Raw genomic sequence first — 18955 nt, 5'->3', positions numbered from 1 at the left:
TTACAAGCATTCAGAAAGAAACAATTAAAGTATTGTAGAGTCACAATCAGGATAACACAAGATCAAGCAGTTTCTATATTAAAATATTAGAGGTCTTAGAATATGATATTCAGGAGGGCAAAGGAACTAGGAATACAACCAAGAATCACCTACTAAGCAAAACAAAGTAAAATGCAAAAGAGAAAAAATTGGACATTCAAAGAGATAGAGGAATTCAAGAATTCTTCAGAAATGACCAGACCTGAATAGAAAATTTGAGTTTCAAACATAGGACTCAAGAGAAACATTAGAAAGGTAAATAGGAAAGAGAAATCATAAGGGACTTATTAAAGTTAAACTGTTTACATTTCTACATGGGAAGATGATATTTGTAACTCATAAGACCCATCTCATTGTAAGGGTAGTTAGGAGGAGCATATGTAGATAGAGAGCACAGGTGTGAGTTGAATATCAAGGGAGGATATTTTAAAAATAAAATTCAGGATTGAGAGATGAATGTACAGGTAGAAAAAGAAAGGGAGAGGCAGAATGGGGTAAATTATCTCACATAAAAGAGACAAGAGAAAACTTTTACAGTGGAGGGGAAGATGGGGGACCTAGAGGGAAGTGAATGAACCTTACTCTCATCAGAATTAGTTTAAAGGGGGAATAAATTATGCACTTATTAGGGTATAGAAATCAATCTTACTCTACAGGAAAGTAGGCAGAAGGGGATAAGAGAAGGGGAATGATAGAAGGGAGGGTAGATTGGGGAAGGCATGATCATATGCAAACCACTTTTGATCAGGGATAGGGTGAAAGGAGAGACAGAATAGAATAAATGGAGGGAATGAGATGGAGGGAAATATAAATATCAATACTAAGCATGAAAAATTTTTTTCAAATAAGTTTCTCTGATAAAAGACCTCATTTCTCAAACACAGAGAAAATGAGCGCCATTTTCCAATTTATAAATTATCAAAATTATTCCTGAGGTTTTTCTTTATCTATGTTTTCTTTCACAACGTGACTATTATGGTAGTATTTTGCATGACTACACACGTATAACCTATATTGAATTGCTTGTCTTCTCAGTGAGGGGTGGGATGGGATGAAGAAGGAGGAAAGGAGAGAATTTGGAACTCAAAGTTTTTGAAATGAATGCTACAATTGCTTTTACATGTAACTGCAGAAAAATGAAATACTAAATTAAAAAAGTGTTGCCTAGAAAAAAAGAAAGGAAGATAAATACTTTCATAGATATTAATTACTTCCAAATGACCTAGGCTAATAGAATAAAAATGAAAATACTCTAAATTACTTATAGATCTATTTCATACCAATCAAATTCCCAGAGGATTGTTTTATGGGGTTAAATACATAAACAAAAACCACAGTTCATCTGGAGGAATGACAGATTAAAAGTCTCAAGGGAAATAAGGAATAAAGTCATTATGAAAAAGGCCTAGCAATACTAGCCCTTGAAATTTCTTCAAAATAGTAGTTAGCATAGTTTGGTAATGGTTAAAACATAGAAAAACTGATCAATGGAATGAATTTGATAAACAAGAGTCAATCACCTAGTAGTACAGCATTCATTTACTACAAAGACACTATCTTTGGTTAAAGACTTCCTCTTCTATAAAAATCAGAAAACCACTACATGTGCTGGTGGACAAGCATCCTCCAAAAGCCAAAACTTGCTGTGCTTCAGAACAGCCACCAGGAGCAGGCATTCTGCTTAATTAAATACTTTGTCCACATAATGAGAAGATGGAACTCACTGTAAAAGATTCTGGTGTTGAGAAAGACTGATGGCAAAATAAAAAGGGGCAAAAAAAGACTAGATGGATAGATAGTATCATGGAAATAGCAAGAATGAACTGAAACTTCAAGAGATAGTGGAGAATAGAAGGGCCCAGCATGCCTATGGTACATGGGGTCATGGAGAGCTGAACAGCACTGAATGACTGAATAACAAAACAAAATAAAAGATAAAAACCTGTTAGTATCTTTCTTCACTTTTTCATTTGAATTAATTAAAATCCCTTTAGTATTCTCTTTTCCACTGTATTTCCTCGATCTTTACTCATATTTGTACCTTATATCCATTTCGAGTTCTGGGATATTGGTTGAGATTAGTGTGTTTCAAATTTATTATGATACCAACCATGATAAGAGCATGAATCCAATAATCTTGTGAATCTTACATGTGTCTTTATTACTATTCTTATATTTTTTCATATTACTCATATACTAATAATGCACATTTGATTTGTAGCCATCATAGAAGGAAGTTCTTTTGAAAACCAGTACTTGCTCACATTTAAAATACAATTTGTTAATTTAAGTTTTATAGGTATTGCAGTGGTATACTGGTAAATAATCAATGACTTACTCTGAAAAAAATATTTGCTGGGCACACTTTGAAGTTTAATCTAAATTAATCTAAATTATTACCATTTTCTTCATCACATTCCTAAATCTAGGGCAATCAACAAAACAACATATCAAACATTTGCTGATTTCTGATATGTAAATGCTCACAATGGAAATAACCACTGACTGTAGTGAGCTGGTTAAAGTTGGTTGCAGTACAATCCTGGGAATTTGGCATATATTGGATAGGGTACAAAGCCAATGAATTATATACAAAATCTTTTAAGAAATTGCAATCTAAACTTGATAACATGAATATATCTAAGTTCTTTTTTTAAGTTCCTTCAAAATTTAAGCTACATTTACATTGCTCAATTGAGGAAATTTTTTCCCGAATAAAGTTACCCACTGTTCACATATCCCAGGCTATAATTATATATTAATGATATAAATGTTATATATTATATATGACACATTATAAATACATTATGTATTTACTGTATATAATTATAATTGTATCTACATAAATATAACTAATTCCTAGAGCAATCATTTGTGAGGAAATATAAAAATTCCATGAACCATTTCTTCTATGTGAACATGATCGTACTTTGTTCTTTTTGAAAACAACAGTAACTGATTGACCACTAGAAAAGGACTTGCTTTGTGTTACATGGCTGATTTCAGTTTGCTATAGTGCTTGCTACCAAATACTACCAGAGAATTTATTCCTTGAATACTTAACATGCATCAGTTTATTTTTAAAATTTCATGTTTCTTTGGTTGCATAAAAATATAATACACATAAACATTAATTTTGTACATGAATGTGAAATGTATTTCTGTCACATAAATAATGGTATAAACGACTCTATGTCAGCAGAGCATATGTTTACAATTGCTTTTCTGGTAGTGACGAATTTGTACTGTTTCATTCATATTTTTCTGTCCAGTTCTCTTATTACCCAGGAATTCATTTTGTGGCCATGGATAACAATAAAGGTAACTGGGAATGAAGGTCATCATTTTGGCCATATTTGTGTCATGCTGACTAGCTAGTATAGATAACTTGCCATTACTAATAATCCATTATCACAGATAAAATGCATTTTCATATTCTTTATTTGTAAACTTATACATAAAGTTTACATCCAAAACACAAAGAAAGTAAGATAATAGGAAAAATGGCATGGAAATTCTGTTATCTTTCCTTGTGTGACATGTATGAACTAAGCAAAAAACAAACAAACCATTAACAGAACAGAAAATCAAAACCATAATTCTAACGCTAAACAAGCTTTAGGACTCAAAGACTCAGATAAGTTTCAAATCCTTTCAAAATGTGTTGCAGAATTCTTATGAGGATAATATACAAATTTTTGGCTCTAACTTTATAGCAGAAGCCACTTTCAAATTTTGAAAATATCTAAATAAAATAATTTCCTTTTAGTTATTCTAATATAAATTAATTCAGCTCTAAAAAAAATCTAAAGTGTATAACAACTAAACCAGATCTAAAGTTGACTAAATCAGGAAAACCTAGGTCTAAGTCCTGGCTATGATGTAAGATGTAAGAATACGGTGGGCAAGTGACATCTTTCACATTGAGAAGCAATTGTAAAGTACTTGCTATGTGCCAAGAACTGTGATAAGTGTTGTGGATATAAATAAAGACAAAAAGACAGTCTATGCCCTCTAGTAATTTACATTATAACTATAACACTTTATAATATGTATTACAATACATAAAAAGGAACTGAAAAGTGAGTGTGGGTAGACTTGAGAAGCATGACAACAAAGTCTTGAGAATGTAGACTTATCAATCTAGGCACTTACTCCAAATGGAGGTCCTGAGAAGAATTGACCTATGGGAGAAGGAGGTCACAGTGGAGAATAGAAAAGGTAACTGAGCAATGGTGGCAAATCTGGGGAAATGAAGTATGACTCAGCTTGAGCCTTTCCTCAATGTGGTGACTGAGGCATAGTGGCAAAAGAAATCTGGAGAAGCAACTTGCAGTGATTAGATAGTGCTGCTTTGTAAGGCTATCCGTCATATGAGTGTTACTGATATATGCATCAGTGAGGTTAATTTCTGTGTAAGAAATTGTTCACACAGATGAACTTACAAGTCTTTCCTCCTCTAAAAAAAAAAAGAGAAATCTTTTTATATACCATTTATCTATTATCACCCTATTTCAGAATTTTGAGATTTCTGAACTGGACTATTAAAATAATCTTCTAATAGGCCTTTCTGACGCTAGTCTCTGTCCTTCAAGCATATTCTGTACATTACTGCTAGTTAGCTCTGAACATAATATCCTGCTGTACAGAAATCTTCAGTGCTTCCCCATTACTTACTGAATAGCACAGTGCCTGGCACTGTGGCACTAGGCACTTAATAAATATCTATTGGATTGCAACAATATCCAAATTCCTTTGACAAGGCTTGTACAATATAACAATAACATCTTTCATTACAGCCTTTCAGAGTTCTTATCGACTAGAACAGGGGTGTGGGGCCTGCAGCCTCTAAGCCACATGTGGCCCTTAGGTCTTCAAGTGCAACCCTTTGACTGAATCCAAATTTCATAAAACAGATTCTTTAATGGGTGATTTATTCTGTTAAGTTTGCATTCAAAGGACTGCACTTGAGGACCTAGAGGGCAATATGTGTCCTTAAGTCTACAGGTTCTATCCCTGTATTAGACAAACTAATTATTCCCTGCACCCTAAATGTTGTGTTTGCTGCTCCCCTTGTCTAGGATGTCGTCTCCTTTCTCTATATCCACTATCATTTTGAATTCTGTTCAATTTCTACCCATTCTTCAAAGACAAGATAGAATTTGTTTTTTTCCCTATAGAGCCTTCATTGATTCTTTTATGCCAAAAAAGTAATATCCTCTTAATAAAGACAGCACTTTTTACCTCTCCTATCATGCCATCACCTTCTACCTTATTTACCATTAGTGTAATCTTATCTCTATTACTAGATTCCTTGAAAGTAATCACTTTCTGTGTATTTTCAGGACCTAATATTGGACCTTGTACAGAGTACTTGCTTAACAAGCATTGAATGGATGAATACATATATGAATGAACAATTTAGATACTATAAGTGTAACAGGGTATTTAGATGAGTTCAGACTGACTTCCCCATTGGCAAAAGTAATAGTTTTGAAGGGTATCCTGGCATTTGTAGTTCTAGAGGGATAGAACTAGCCTTGGAAAAGAGTAGGTGAGGGGTGTTCAAAGTGCTGTCTGAGGATCCTCACAGATCCTTCAGATCCTCTGAAGATAACTCAAAGATCAAAACTATTTTCATAATAACATTAAAACATTATGTAGTCCAATAATTTTTAAATTATATCTCCTGGAGCTATTTTCCAGGCCAATTTTTTTTTCCAGTGAGATATTTCACGTTATCTGCTATTTTTTCATCCTTTTGGTTTTGTTTTATAATTATTTGATTGCTCATAAAGTCATTAGTTCCATCTGCTCCATTCTAATATTTAAGGAATTATTTTCTTCAATGAGTTTTTGAACCTTCCTTTCTATCTGGCTAATTCTGCTTCCTAGCACATTCTTCTCCTCATTGACTTTTTGGATCTCTTTTGCTATTTGGGCTAGTCTATTTTTTAAGATGTTATTTTCTTCAGCATTTTTTGGATTCCCTTTAGCAAGCAGGTGACTTGGTTTTCATGATTTTCTTGCATCACTCTCATTTCTTTTCCCAATTTTTCTTCTGCTTCTCTTACTTACTTTTGAAAATCCTTTTTGGGCTCTTCCATGGCCTGAGACCAATTCATATTTTTCCTAGAGACTTCTGATATAGGAGCTTTGACTTTGTTGTCTTCTTCTGCTTGTGTGTTTTGATCTTCCTTGTCACCAAAGTAAGATTTTTATAGTCTGATTTTTTCCCCCAGTTTTTTCTTGTTTCCCCAGTCATTTATTTGACTTTTGAGCACTTTGTCAGGATGATTCTGTGCTTCCAGTGAAGATGGGGGGGAGGGGGGTATACTGGCAGCTGCTTGATCCCTCCAACAATCTGTGTGTCTAGAGCTCCAGAAGCAGCAGTTGAGAATGCCATTGCTGTTGCTATGGCTTCCCCTGGCTCCTTCACCCCCATTGCCACCCTGGACCTGAGGCTAGATCACTCTACTCTCTCACACAGGTCTGACAGGTTTCTTCCACTGACCTATCAATTTGTCCTAGGTGTTTTGGGGTTGTGAGACCTGGAATCTACCACAGATGCCAGTGGTTTAGTCCTCCTGAGGCTTGCTCAGGTCCCATCTGTTCTGGGGCAGCCCATGAGCTCTGCTTCCATCCTGGCATGATAGAGGCTTCCTGTGGACATTCTAAGCTGTTTTGGGCTGGAGATTTGCTTTACTTCTTCATTATGTAGGTTCTGAAGTTCCAGAATTTGTTGAGAGTCATTTTTACAGCTTTTTGACTAGGTTTGAGAGGAGAGCTCTAGCAAGACTCTACTTTGCCTCTGCCATCTTGGCTCTGTCCGGAAAACACATGATTTTTAAAAGTCATAGGTTTAGATCTCCAAAGTGCTGTGACATACCAATAGTGGAGTGAACAAAGAACATGTGCCTAGCAGAAATTTGTTCTATGATTACATACCTTGATGATAAATTTTTGAAAGACATTATTTCATAGAGATTGGGAATTTGTGATCCTACTTCTCCTTGATTTTCCTAGTCCATTGTTCAACCTTTTTTCTTTATCAGGAACATCCCCTATGTCCTATCTACTAAGTGTGAGAATTCCCCCATGGCTCTCTTTTTACTCCTCTTATGTCATACTCTGTATCTTGGAATTCTCACTCACTCCCATAGGTGTTTGACTGTCATTTCTATGGAGATGACTTCTGTATCTATAAGTCCAGTCCTTGACTCTCTCCAGAACTGTGATTACACATGACCAGCTGACCACTAGACATGCTCACATAGGTGCTCCTTTAATATTCCAAACTCAACATGTCCAAAACAGAACTCATTGTCATCCTCCTAAAACTTGTTCCTTTATTTAACTTCTTCATGTTTGATGAGGAATTCGTTGTTCTTCCTGTCACTCAGGTTTAGAAACTAAGATTCATTTGACTCTTTATTTGGCTCAAAATCCATTCAGTTACCAAGTCTTGTTTCTCTACATATCAGACTAGTTCAGATTATAATCACATTTTGCCTGAACCATTACAATAACCTTTTAATTAACCTCCCCAGTTCCAGTGTCATCTCCCTCTCTATTACACCTTCTACACAGCGGCCTAACTGTGATTCTAAAAACACTTCTCATTGCTTCAAGTATAAAATGTCAAGTCATAAACCTAGCATTTAAGGACCTCCTTTATTTATTTCCTACTGACTTTTTTAGTTTTATTTCATATAGCCTCAATTCTAATAGCTTTTCCTTCTAGATTACATTCATCTCCTGTCTTTATGCCTCTGAATAGATGATCTTCTATCTCAGGATGGTTCCCCTTTTTAAAATTCCATTGCTTAGAAGTTCTTTTCAAAATAAAGCTCAGTAGACATCTCCTACATAAGACCTTTCCTGACCATCCCAGTTTTTAGTTCGTCTTAAATGACATACATTTGCATATCTTATTATATGTACACAAATATTTCTTCAATAGAACATAAATTTTTTAAGGTCAGGGACTCTTTTAAAAAAGCAAGATCATAAGAGTAGATCCAAGATGGCAGAGTAGAAACAGGGGCCTGCTACAGCTCTCCTCCCAAACTCCTCAAAAAATCTGTAAAAATGACTCTAAACAAATTCTAGATCAGCAGAAGCTACAAAATGACAGACTGAAGCAAATTTGCAGCCCAAGACAATATGGAAGGTCAATGGGAAGGGTCTATTGCACCAGGCTGGCAGTGGAGTACAGTTTGGCACAGACTAAGTAGGAACAGGTCTTGGGGGACGGAATTGCTGGCAGGTCCAAACTTATAATCCACAAATGCTAAAAATAGCCTCAAAGTTCAATGGGAGAGGTCTCTCTCACCAGGCTGAGATGGGATCATGGTCCTGGGTAGCTGCAGCCACTGTTGAAGTCGAGGCTGCTTTTGGAGCCTTCCACTTAACAAAGCTCAAAAGTCAAACAATTGACTGGGAAAACGAGCAGATGGGGGAAAAAGAAAGATCATAGATTCTTACTTTCTCAGTGAAGAGCTATTTTCTTACGTCATTGATGACTAGGAAGACCAAAACATAGATGGATGGGAAAGGTGGTTGGGATCAGACTGCATAAAGCTTTAAAAACTAAACCAGACACTTTGTATTTTATGGTAGAGGAGATAAGAATTTACTACAGCTGGTTGAGGTATATGTGTATGTGTGTGTGTGTGTGTGTGTGTGTGTGTGTGTGTGTGGTCATATGGTCAGATATATGCTCAAGAAAGATTATATTTGCAACAGTATATAGGATGGATATGCAATAAGGAGAGATTTGTGGCAGCGCCTTTAGTTAGGAGGCTGTTGTAATAATCTAGGAGAGAAGTAATGAGGGCCTGTACCATATCAGGAGCTGTTGTGAATGAGTTGTGAGTGGAGAAAAGAGTTTGGGTCTGAGAGATATTGGGAAGGCAGAAACAACAAGATTTGGCAACTGATTGGATACGTGGAGATAGCAAGCACGAGGAGTCTAAGGTAATGCTGAGGCAATGAGATTGGGAGACTGGAAATGTAGGCTCCTACAAGGGAAATAGGCATATTTGGATGAGTACAGAGTTTGGAAGAAAAGAGCAAAAATAATGCATTCAGTTTTAGCCATATTGAGTTTAAAATGTTTCTGGTATATCTATTTTAATATATTCAGTAGACAATTGATAAATGTAGCACTGAAACTTAGAGTAGAGTAGGGGATTTTGAGATCTGGAACTTGTCTACCTCCAGGTAATAATTAAATTCATGGAAGCTAATGAGGTCACTAAGACAGGGAGAGGAGAAGAATGTCCAGAATAGAACTTTGGGAAATACCCATAGTTAATGAGTGTATAATGAGCCAGAAAATGAGTGTATAATGAGCCAGACAGGTAGGAGGTGAACCCGGGGACTAGTGTCATTGTAATTCAAGCAACATGGAATACCTAAGAGGAAAGCATGGTTAACAGTGTTAAATGCTAGGTTAAGGAGGATTAGGGTTAAGAAAAGACCCTAGAATTTGGCAATTATGAAATCATTGGTAATTTTGTAGTGAACAGTTTCAGTTGAGCAGTGAAGTCAGAAAGTCTCAGTTTGAAAATATTAAGAAGTGAATGAGAAGAGAGGAAGTGGAGGCATTGCGTTCAGACAACTTTTTCAAGGAGTTTGTTTAAGACAGGAAGAAGAACTATACGAGACAATAGCTTGAAGGTATGGTAGAGTCTTGACAAAGTTTTAATCTGGAGGGAGATTTGGGCAAGATTCATAACTGGATGAGCTGATGAGTTTGAAAAAAAGATCCCTGCAATTTTTGTTGTTGATATTGTTGGAGAATTATCATAGCTTAGCCCAATGAAATGAAATATACTTTTTTTTCTGCAGCAGGAGTCTGTTTGTCACCCTGAATATGGTCCAGGAATCACTCTAGATAGATGCATTTATCTCCTTCTTTAAACCCTCAAAGGACATTGTATAAAATATTACCATAGGCAATGAATTAAAAAAAATATATGTATATATATCTTTTATTTTAAAATCTCCTGCTTTGAATAGCTCTTATTTTTATTAATTTCTTCGTAACATTGGCCTCAGATCTTCCTTCCTATGTCAAGAGCGGTAAAGTTTGTTCTTTCTGTAATAGTCCAAAGCAGGTATGATTTTTATTTTTCAAGAAATCTAACGTTGCTCGTTTAACCTGAAAGATGTTCCTGTCGCTACTTATCAGTTCTCATTAAAGTTTAATTTCCCGTGCTTGCTTCGGCAGCACATATACTAAAATTGGAACGATACAGAGAAGATTAGCATGGCCCCTGCGCAAGGATGACACGCAAATTCGTGAAGCGTTCCATATTTTTACATAAATAAAATAGAGAAAGAGGAGATCAATGACTTAGGCTTGCAGTTGAAAAAGCTAGAAAAAGAACAAATTGAAAATCCCCAAGTAAATACCAAATTAGAAATACTGAAAACCAAAGGAGAGATTAATAAAATTGAAATAAAGAAAACTATTGAATTAATAAATAAAACCAATAGTTGGTTTTATGAAAAAACTAATAAAATTGATAAACCTTTGGTTAATCTGATCAAAAAAAAGAAAGAAGAAAACCAAATTACTAACATTAAAAATGAAAGGGGTGAACTTACCTCCAATGAGGAGGAAATTAAAACAATAATTAGAAACTACTTTGCCCAACTTTATGCCCACAAATTCGATAATCTAAACGAGATGGATGAATATTTTAAAAAATACAAATTGCCCAGATTAACAGAAGAGGAAGTTGAATACTTAAACAACCCCATCTCAGAAAAAGAAATTGAACAAGCCATCAATGAACTCCCTAGGAAAAAATCTCCAGGGCCAGATGGATTCACAAGTGAATTCTATCAAACATTTAAAGAACAGTTAATTCCAATACTACATACACTATTCTTGAAAATTGGGGAAGAAGGAGTCCTTCCAAATTCTTTCTATGATACAAATATGGTTTTGATACCCAAACCAGGAAGAGACAAAACAGAGAAAGAAAATTATAGACCAATTTCCCTAATGAATATAGATGCAAAAATTTTAAATAAGATTTTAGCAAAACGAATAAAGCATCTTATCACGAGATTAATACATTATGATCAGGTAGGATTCATACCAGGACTACAGGGCTGGTTCAATATTAGGAAAACTATTAGCATTATCGACCACATCAACAACAAAGCTAACAAAAACCACATGATTATCTCAATAGATGCAGAAAAAGCTTTTGACAAAATACAACATCCATTCCTACTAAAAACATTGGAGAACGTAGGAATAAAGGGAACTTTCCATAAAATAATAAGCAGTATCTATCTAAAACCTTCAGCAAGCATTATATGCAATGGGGATAAGCTAGATGCATTCCCAATAAGATCAGGGGTGAAACAAGGTTGTCCATTATCACCACTATTATTCAATATGGTACTAGAAATGTTAGCTGTAGCAATTAGACAAGATAAAGATATTCAAGGAATTAGAATAGCCAAAGAAGAAACTAAGTTATCACTCTTTGCAGATGATATGATGATTTACCTAGAGAATCCCAGAGATTCAAGTAAAAAATTACTTGAATTAATAAACAACTTTGGCAAAGTTGCAGGGTACAAAATAAACCCACACAAATCCTCTGCATTCCTATATATTAGCAACAAAGTTCAACAGCAAGAGATAGAAAGAGAAATCCCATTTAAAGTTAGGGTAGACAGTATAAAATACTTAGGAGTCTACCTGCCAAAACAAACCCAGGGATTATATGAACACAATTACAAGACACTTTTTGCACAAATAAAGTCAGATTTAAGTAAGTGGAAAAACATTAGTTGCTCATGGGTAGGCCGTGCTAATATAATAAAAATGACAATTCTACCCAAATTAATATACTTATTTAGTGCCATACCAATTAAACTATCAGACAATTACTTTCTAGAGCTGGATAAAATAATATCAAAATTCATTTGGAAAAACAAAAGGTCCAGAATATCAAAGAGACTAATGAAAAGAAATGCTTGGGAAGGTGGCCTAGCGCTACCAGACCTTAAACTGTACTATAAAGCAGCAATTATCAAAACCACTTGGTATTGGTTAAGAAACAGAGAGGTAGACAAGTGGAATAGACTTGGCACTCAAGATGCAGTAGGCAAGGAATATAGCAACCTTCTGTTTGATAAACCCAAGGACCCCAGCTTCTGGGATAAGAACTCATTGTTTGACAAAAATTGCTGGGAAAACTGGATAACAGTGTGGCGGAAATTAGGCATAGACCCATACCTGACACCGTACACAAGAATAAAGTCCAAATGGGTACATGATTTAGGTATAAAGACTGATACCATGAATAAACTGGAGAAGCAAGGAATAGTGTATTTATCAGATCTATGGAGAAGGGAAGAATTCTTTACTAAAGAAGAGATAGAATGCATTATGAAATGCAAAATGGATAACTTTGAGTACATTAAACTGAGAAGTTTTTGCACAACCAAACCCAATGCAACCAAAATCCGGAGGGATGTAGTAAATTGGGAAAAAATTTTTACAGCTAAGCTCGGGGATAAAGGCCTCATTTCTAGAATATATAGAGAACTGACCCAAATGTATAATCATACAAGTCATTCCCCAATTGATAAATGGTCAAAGGATATGAACAGGCAATTTTCAGAGGAAGAAATTAAAGCTATCTATAATCATATGAAAAAATGCTCTAAATCACTATTGGTTAGAGAGATGCAAATCAAAACAACTCTGAGGTACCACATCACACCTATAAGATTGGCAAACATGACAGAACAAGAAAATGATAAATGCTGGAGAGGATGTGGGAGAGTTGGAACACTAATTCATTGTTGGTGGAGCTGTGAGCGCATCCAACCATTCTGGAGAGCAATTTGGAACTATGCCCAAAGGGCTACAAAAATGTGCATACCCTTTGACCCAGCAATATCGCTACTAGGACTATATCCCCAAGAGATCATAAAAATGGGAAAGGGTCCCACATGTACAAAAATATTTATAGCAGCACTCTATGTAGTTGCCAAAAACTGGAAGTCAAGGGGATGTCCATCAATTGGGGAATGGCTGAATAAATTATGGTATATGAATGTAATGGAGTACTATTGTGCCATAAGAAATGATGAACAAGAAGACTTCAGAGAGGCCTGGAAGGACTTATATGACCTGATGCTGAGTGAAAGGAGCAGAACCAGGAGAACTTTATGCACAGCAACAACCACAGTGTGTGAGAGTTTTTTCTGGTAGACTTAGATTTTTGTAATAACACAAGAACTTCTGAAAAAAAAAAAAAAATCCCAATGGTGGACCTCAAGGCAAAAAGCCTTCCACACTCAGAGAGAGAAATATGGAAGTCACTCACATAATGTAGCAGATCATGTCTGTGTATGTGTATCTGTTTGTGTATCATGTTCTGATTTGTTATACGGATTCTTTCATTTATCTTAGTCTGACTACATAGCATGACGATAGTGAAAATATACTCAATAGGAAAGTATATGTAGAATCTATACAGAATTGTATGCAGTCGTGGGGAGGGAGGGAGGTAGTGGGGGGTGGGTGGGGAGGGATAAAATCGCAATTGTATGGCAGTGATTGTTAAACATTAAAAAAAATAAAAAAATTAATAAAAAAAAAAAAAGTTTAATTTCCCCATTTTGACCCCTTTAAGCTTGTTTAGCTGGACTAAATATTAATTAGAAATAATCTTTGAGTAATAGGTTTTTCTTCCATAGTTTGTAAGCTCCTAACACACACACACACACACACGCTCATACACAGACATGTAAAACAGTCTATAAAATATATGATAAATTACATATTTATTAATACCAAAGAAGACAAACTTTCTGTAGCATTTGCTTTACTTTTCCAGATTTTTAATAATCTTATATATAATATTAGAGAAATAGCAATCTTGCATTTTTACTTGTTGCACTTTAAATTATTCCTTAAACCTTTACGTTACTTAGTATTAAAAGGAAAGTAAATAACAACAATAACACAAACATTATGAAAAAAGGGAATCGGAAAATATTAAACATAACATTTAAGAATTGATATTTATTAGAGTTATAATGGTGGAAGAAGTTTTCCTATCTCAAATGGAGAAAATGAAAAGGGGAAATTAAAATACTTATGTACCTGATGGAGATCCATCCAAATTATTAAATTAAAAATACATAGAAAATATGTCAGATCCTGTTGCTAATCTTAATTGAGTAATAAAATAATGAGATGTAGAAGAGGTGAAATTTAACAACATTAAAACAACAACAAAATAACTTAGTAAAAAATGCTTCCAAGAACATATTTTAACGGTTATATCTCTCAGTTTTTTCAGTTGAGTCCAACTCTTCATCACCCCATTTGAAGTTTGCTTGGCAAAGATACTGAAGTGGTTTTCCATTTCTTTTTCCAGTTCACTTTACAGGTGAGGAAACTGAGGCAAATGGGGTTAATGTTTTGTCCAGAATCACACAGCTAATAGTTGTCTGAGGCCATATATGAATTCAGGAATAGGAGTCTCACTGACCTCAGGCTTGGTACTCCAGACATTGTGCCATCTACCTGTGTTTCATGCTTCAGTATTCTTTATGATATTTTATTTCATGCACCTCCACACACATTTATATGTACACATATACATGTATATTAAATTATATGTTACATATATAATGAATGTTATCCTCCCTGAAAACCCTTAAAATGAAGTGACAGTGGTTCCGTGAGGTATTCTTGCTAAAATAATTGAGAATGGGCCAATAATGATAATTTTTATGTTTTTCAGTGGTTTCATTAAAACATGTTAATTGCATTCAACAAAAGTGAGCCTAGGAAATATTCTCAGCAAAGTTGATGTATTAATCTCTGCAGCTATATTTGTTTTTCTTCACTGGATTTTAGATCTTGACTTAAGTTAAACATCTTAAAGGCCTTCATTCTTCTTCCAAACATTTTTGAAAATTGAACATGACTATTTTGAGCATTAAGGTGAAAATATAAATGCATTCTACTGGAAAAAAGGAGTAGTTGCATTTTAATAGAAGAATAGACCATTTCAGTAGAAATATTGGACACCAGTAAATGGTGATACATGCATATCTTCTCAATGCATGTGCTGCAAAGTGTCCTTCATTTTAAGAAAACTCTTTTCTCATCTTTTGAATTTAACAGAGAGATCCAGATAGATAAAAATCTTCTAATCACTCATGCTATTTTGATGTTGGTTGCATATGAGCAGGAAAGAAAGGACATTCTTCACATGTAACATATATTTCTGAAAAAACATTATTTGGAAAATATACACAAAGGGACCATTTTAATAGGAATATTGAAGAGAAAGGGCATTTTCAAGGTGGAAGAGACTGAGAATATGATATTTATATTTTAGTCAATGAAAGTAGAAAATATCAGAGAATAATTATATATAGTATGCACATAACACTTCAAAATTTGCAAGGCATTATATATATATACACACACATGCATGTATGTGTGTATGTATTACTTATGCATAGATCCATATATACATATATACACACATGCATGCATACACATATATATGTATATAAAATCTCATTTGATCCTCAAAACAAACCCATGAGGTAGCTGCTATTTATTTTCCCTATTTTACATATGAAGTATTTTCCTATTTTACATATGAAGAAAAGGAGAAAGAAGGTTAAATAACTGGTCCAAGTTTTCACAGCTAGTCATTGATACAGGATTCAAACACAAGTCTTCTTGTAACTTCATTGTGTTGTATTTGTGTTTGATTATTTACTAACAACAGGCATCTAGGTCAGCTAAGTGGCACAGTGGGTAGAGTGTTGGGTCTGAAATTAGGAAGACTCCTGTTCCTTAGTTCAAATTTGGCCTCAGACTCTTATTAGCTGTGTAACCCTGGGCAAGTCATTTAATCCTGTTTGTCTCAGTTTCTTCATCTCTAAAATGAACTAGAGAAAGAAATGGCAAACTACTCCAGTGTCTTTGCCAAGAAAACCCTAAGTGGGGTCTGACTGAAAAATGACTAGGCAGCAACAACAACTTGCTGATAGATTTATATAATCAAACTGCATATGTCCAAGATATACTAGGATCTTGAGGCACACTAATACATCAGTATTTCAATATTTGATATTTTGAATGCTTATTTCATGTCGTTCATTCCATTGCTGTATAAATTTATAAAAAAGAAGTACCAACAAAATGAAAACTGTGGAGATATCAAAATCAATTAAAAATACTTTAATTGAATCATGCATTTCAGGAAGTAGAAATGAGTTCAGGTGAAGTGAGCCAGTAATAAAGGACAAATCTCTGAAAATGAAATCAACTGAAAGGGAATTAAAATGGGACTGCTTCCAAAAATGAAATTCTAATTGCTAGCATCTGTGACAGAGTAAAAAGTAGAAAATCAAGAAGGTATAAGTGGGTAGTATCCCATTATAGAAAGCCTGACAATAGAATAACAGAACAGGTTTGGAAAGAAGGAAACATAAAAAAGTCATCTCATTAGAACATCAGCTAATTTCCAAATTGTCCGCAAAACATGGTGAAATAAGCTGTGAGAGGTGTTTTTACTGTATTCAAATTGAAAAAAACAAAGGCTAATTTATTTATTATAGTACACATCACTGAGAATTCTCCATTTTTTTTCTTTAGGGAAAATATTCCTGAATGGGAATTTCCTAATACTCCACCCCTCTTTATTCCTTGAATGCATTCTTTTCAAATAATAAGCTTAGGAAATAGATTTTATTGTTATGTTTTGTTTTTGAATCACCTAGATTTCCTACTCTATACCTTCACTTTGCCTGTTCCAGGCAGCTGTTCTTATGATCAAATATTTAAAAAAATATGCACACATCAAAAGTAATCTACAAACTGAAAAAAAACCCCAACATAGTAAGTTTTTGGTATTCACTCATATTTAACATCAAACTTTAAAGTCAAAGGTATTTTTCATACAATGCAAAAAGACAGATGGCAACTTATATTGACCAGTACAAAGGATACATGTAAACATAATACATATATCAACTATTTAGCAGTGTTGATGTTTAATCACAAGTGATAATTCCTTTATAGCATTGTGAGTTGAAATAGAATTCTATTTCATATAAGCTCAGGATTGATAGTGAGAAAGTGATATAAAACCATCATAGATTTTAAATCTCTGAGGATAACAATTTTAAAATGCTTTGAGATTTAAATATATGTTTATTTAAATTTTATACCAGGAATATAAGTGATTCTACATTGCCAAAGATGAAGGCTTGAACTATGTTGATGGCTATGTGAGTAGAGATCTAGAGACATACATGAGATATTTTTTTTTTGGAGAAAGAAATGCAAAGAAATTGACAAGTAACTGAATAAGTAGGATGAGTGAGAGTGAAGAATTGACGTTGGCACCTAGTTGGGAAAATGGTTTACTGGAAGACTGGTAGTACTTTTAATACTGATAGAGAACTTCCAAAGAGAGGTAGGTTTAGGGGAAAGATAATAAGTTGTTGGATATGTTGTGTTTGAGATGTCTATAGGATACTTATGTCAAAATACCTACTAAGCAGGTAATAGTATTAAGATTGGAAATGAGAAGATATTTAGTGGACATTTAGATCTGGGAATCCATTAGCCTAAAGGTTGCAACCATGAGAACTGATGAAATGAACAAGGTAGAGAATACAGAGAAATAATAAAATAGAGCTCAGGGCAGAGCTTAAGTTAGGGCCACAGTTAGGACCATGGCATGGTTCCAATCTATGGATCTATAAAATGATACAGAAGGAACAAAATGGGCAAGGGGGAAGAGAACAAATGGAAAACAGTTTCTTAAAAATCTAATGAGTTTCATGTACAATCATCATTTCTATTGTACTTTCTTATGGGAATACTTGTTTTATTCCCTAAATTAAAATAAAACCTAGAGGGGAAAGACTTTCTAGCACAAAAGGCTGTTCAATAGTGTCAAAGGGAGAAGATAGATCAAGGACGAAAAATGAGAAATGGCCATTAGATCTGGTCATTAAAACATCACTGGGAACTGTGAATTTCAATTAATTCATGAGTTTGGAGGGGACACTGCAGAAGGGTTAGAACATAGTGAGAGGTAAGGAAATAGAGTTATTTAATGTAGATTTTTTCCCCCATAGAGTTTAGCAGGGCTGTGGAGGAAAGGTATGGGATGATAGGAAAAAAGAATAGGATCAAATAAGTTTTTAGGGATGGAATAGACTTGCACATGCTTGTAGCAATGATCTAATAATTTGGAAGAAATTAAAGATTAGAGAACGATTGGGATGATAGTAGGGGGAAAATGCCAGGAAAGGCAGGAATATGTGAGATTTAGGATACTTGTAGATAAGCTGAATTTGCCTATTAAAAGACCTTGCTCTTTATAAGAATATAGTAAGAAGGTGGATGTCTGAGGGATGAGAAGAAGGTAAGATGGAGAGCTTCTGCAAAATGGTCAAGAGAAGGACTGAAAAGTTGGAAATCTCCACTGTTACTCATAGGAATTCAAAAGATTAAAAGAAAGACTTCCAATGTACATGTAACTTTTTTTGTGGAAAAAGGAAGGATGGATGAATTTAAATTTCTACCATTGGAAATAATATCCATGTTGATGAGATCATAGATCAAGTGCAGTACAAAGTTAAAAACAAGTAAGGAAATTCAGGCCACAACAAAGTGATACTTACTAGTATAATGATCTTTTGCTAAACCTCATCTCATTTTCTTATACTATTATCAGATCATTAAATAGGGAATATTTGTATGCATATAGAACTAGAATCATACAAAATAATCTTATAGAAACATATTTTCACATCTTCATGGGACCTTAAAGGTCATCTAGTTCCATTTTATAGATGAAGAAATTCAGATCCCCAAAAGTTA

At 34.4% G+C, this 18955-nt stretch overlaps 1 protein-coding gene and 1 non-coding gene across 2 annotated transcripts in view; one reads left to right on the top strand and one right to left on the bottom strand.

Annotated features, from left to right (window-relative positions):
• Positions 1-18955, bottom strand: part of EPHA6 (EPH receptor A6) — a 673066-nt gene that overhangs the window by 247565 nt on the left and 406546 nt on the right. The gene's annotated exons all lie outside the window — the stretch shown is intronic.
• Positions 10261-10367, top strand: LOC140512974 (U6 spliceosomal RNA). The gene has a single exon (XR_011970021.1). It is a non-coding gene; the product is annotated as a U6 spliceosomal RNA (small nuclear RNA).

The sequence above is a fragment of the Notamacropus eugenii genome, chromosome 6 (genome assembly GCF_028372415.1).
Source record: "Notamacropus eugenii isolate mMacEug1 chromosome 6, mMacEug1.pri_v2, whole genome shotgun sequence".
Taxonomy (NCBI): Eukaryota; Metazoa; Chordata; class Mammalia; order Diprotodontia; family Macropodidae; genus Notamacropus; species Notamacropus eugenii.
The sequence above is the reverse complement of the archived record's forward strand: the minus strand, read 5'-3'. Positions and strand labels throughout refer to the sequence as shown.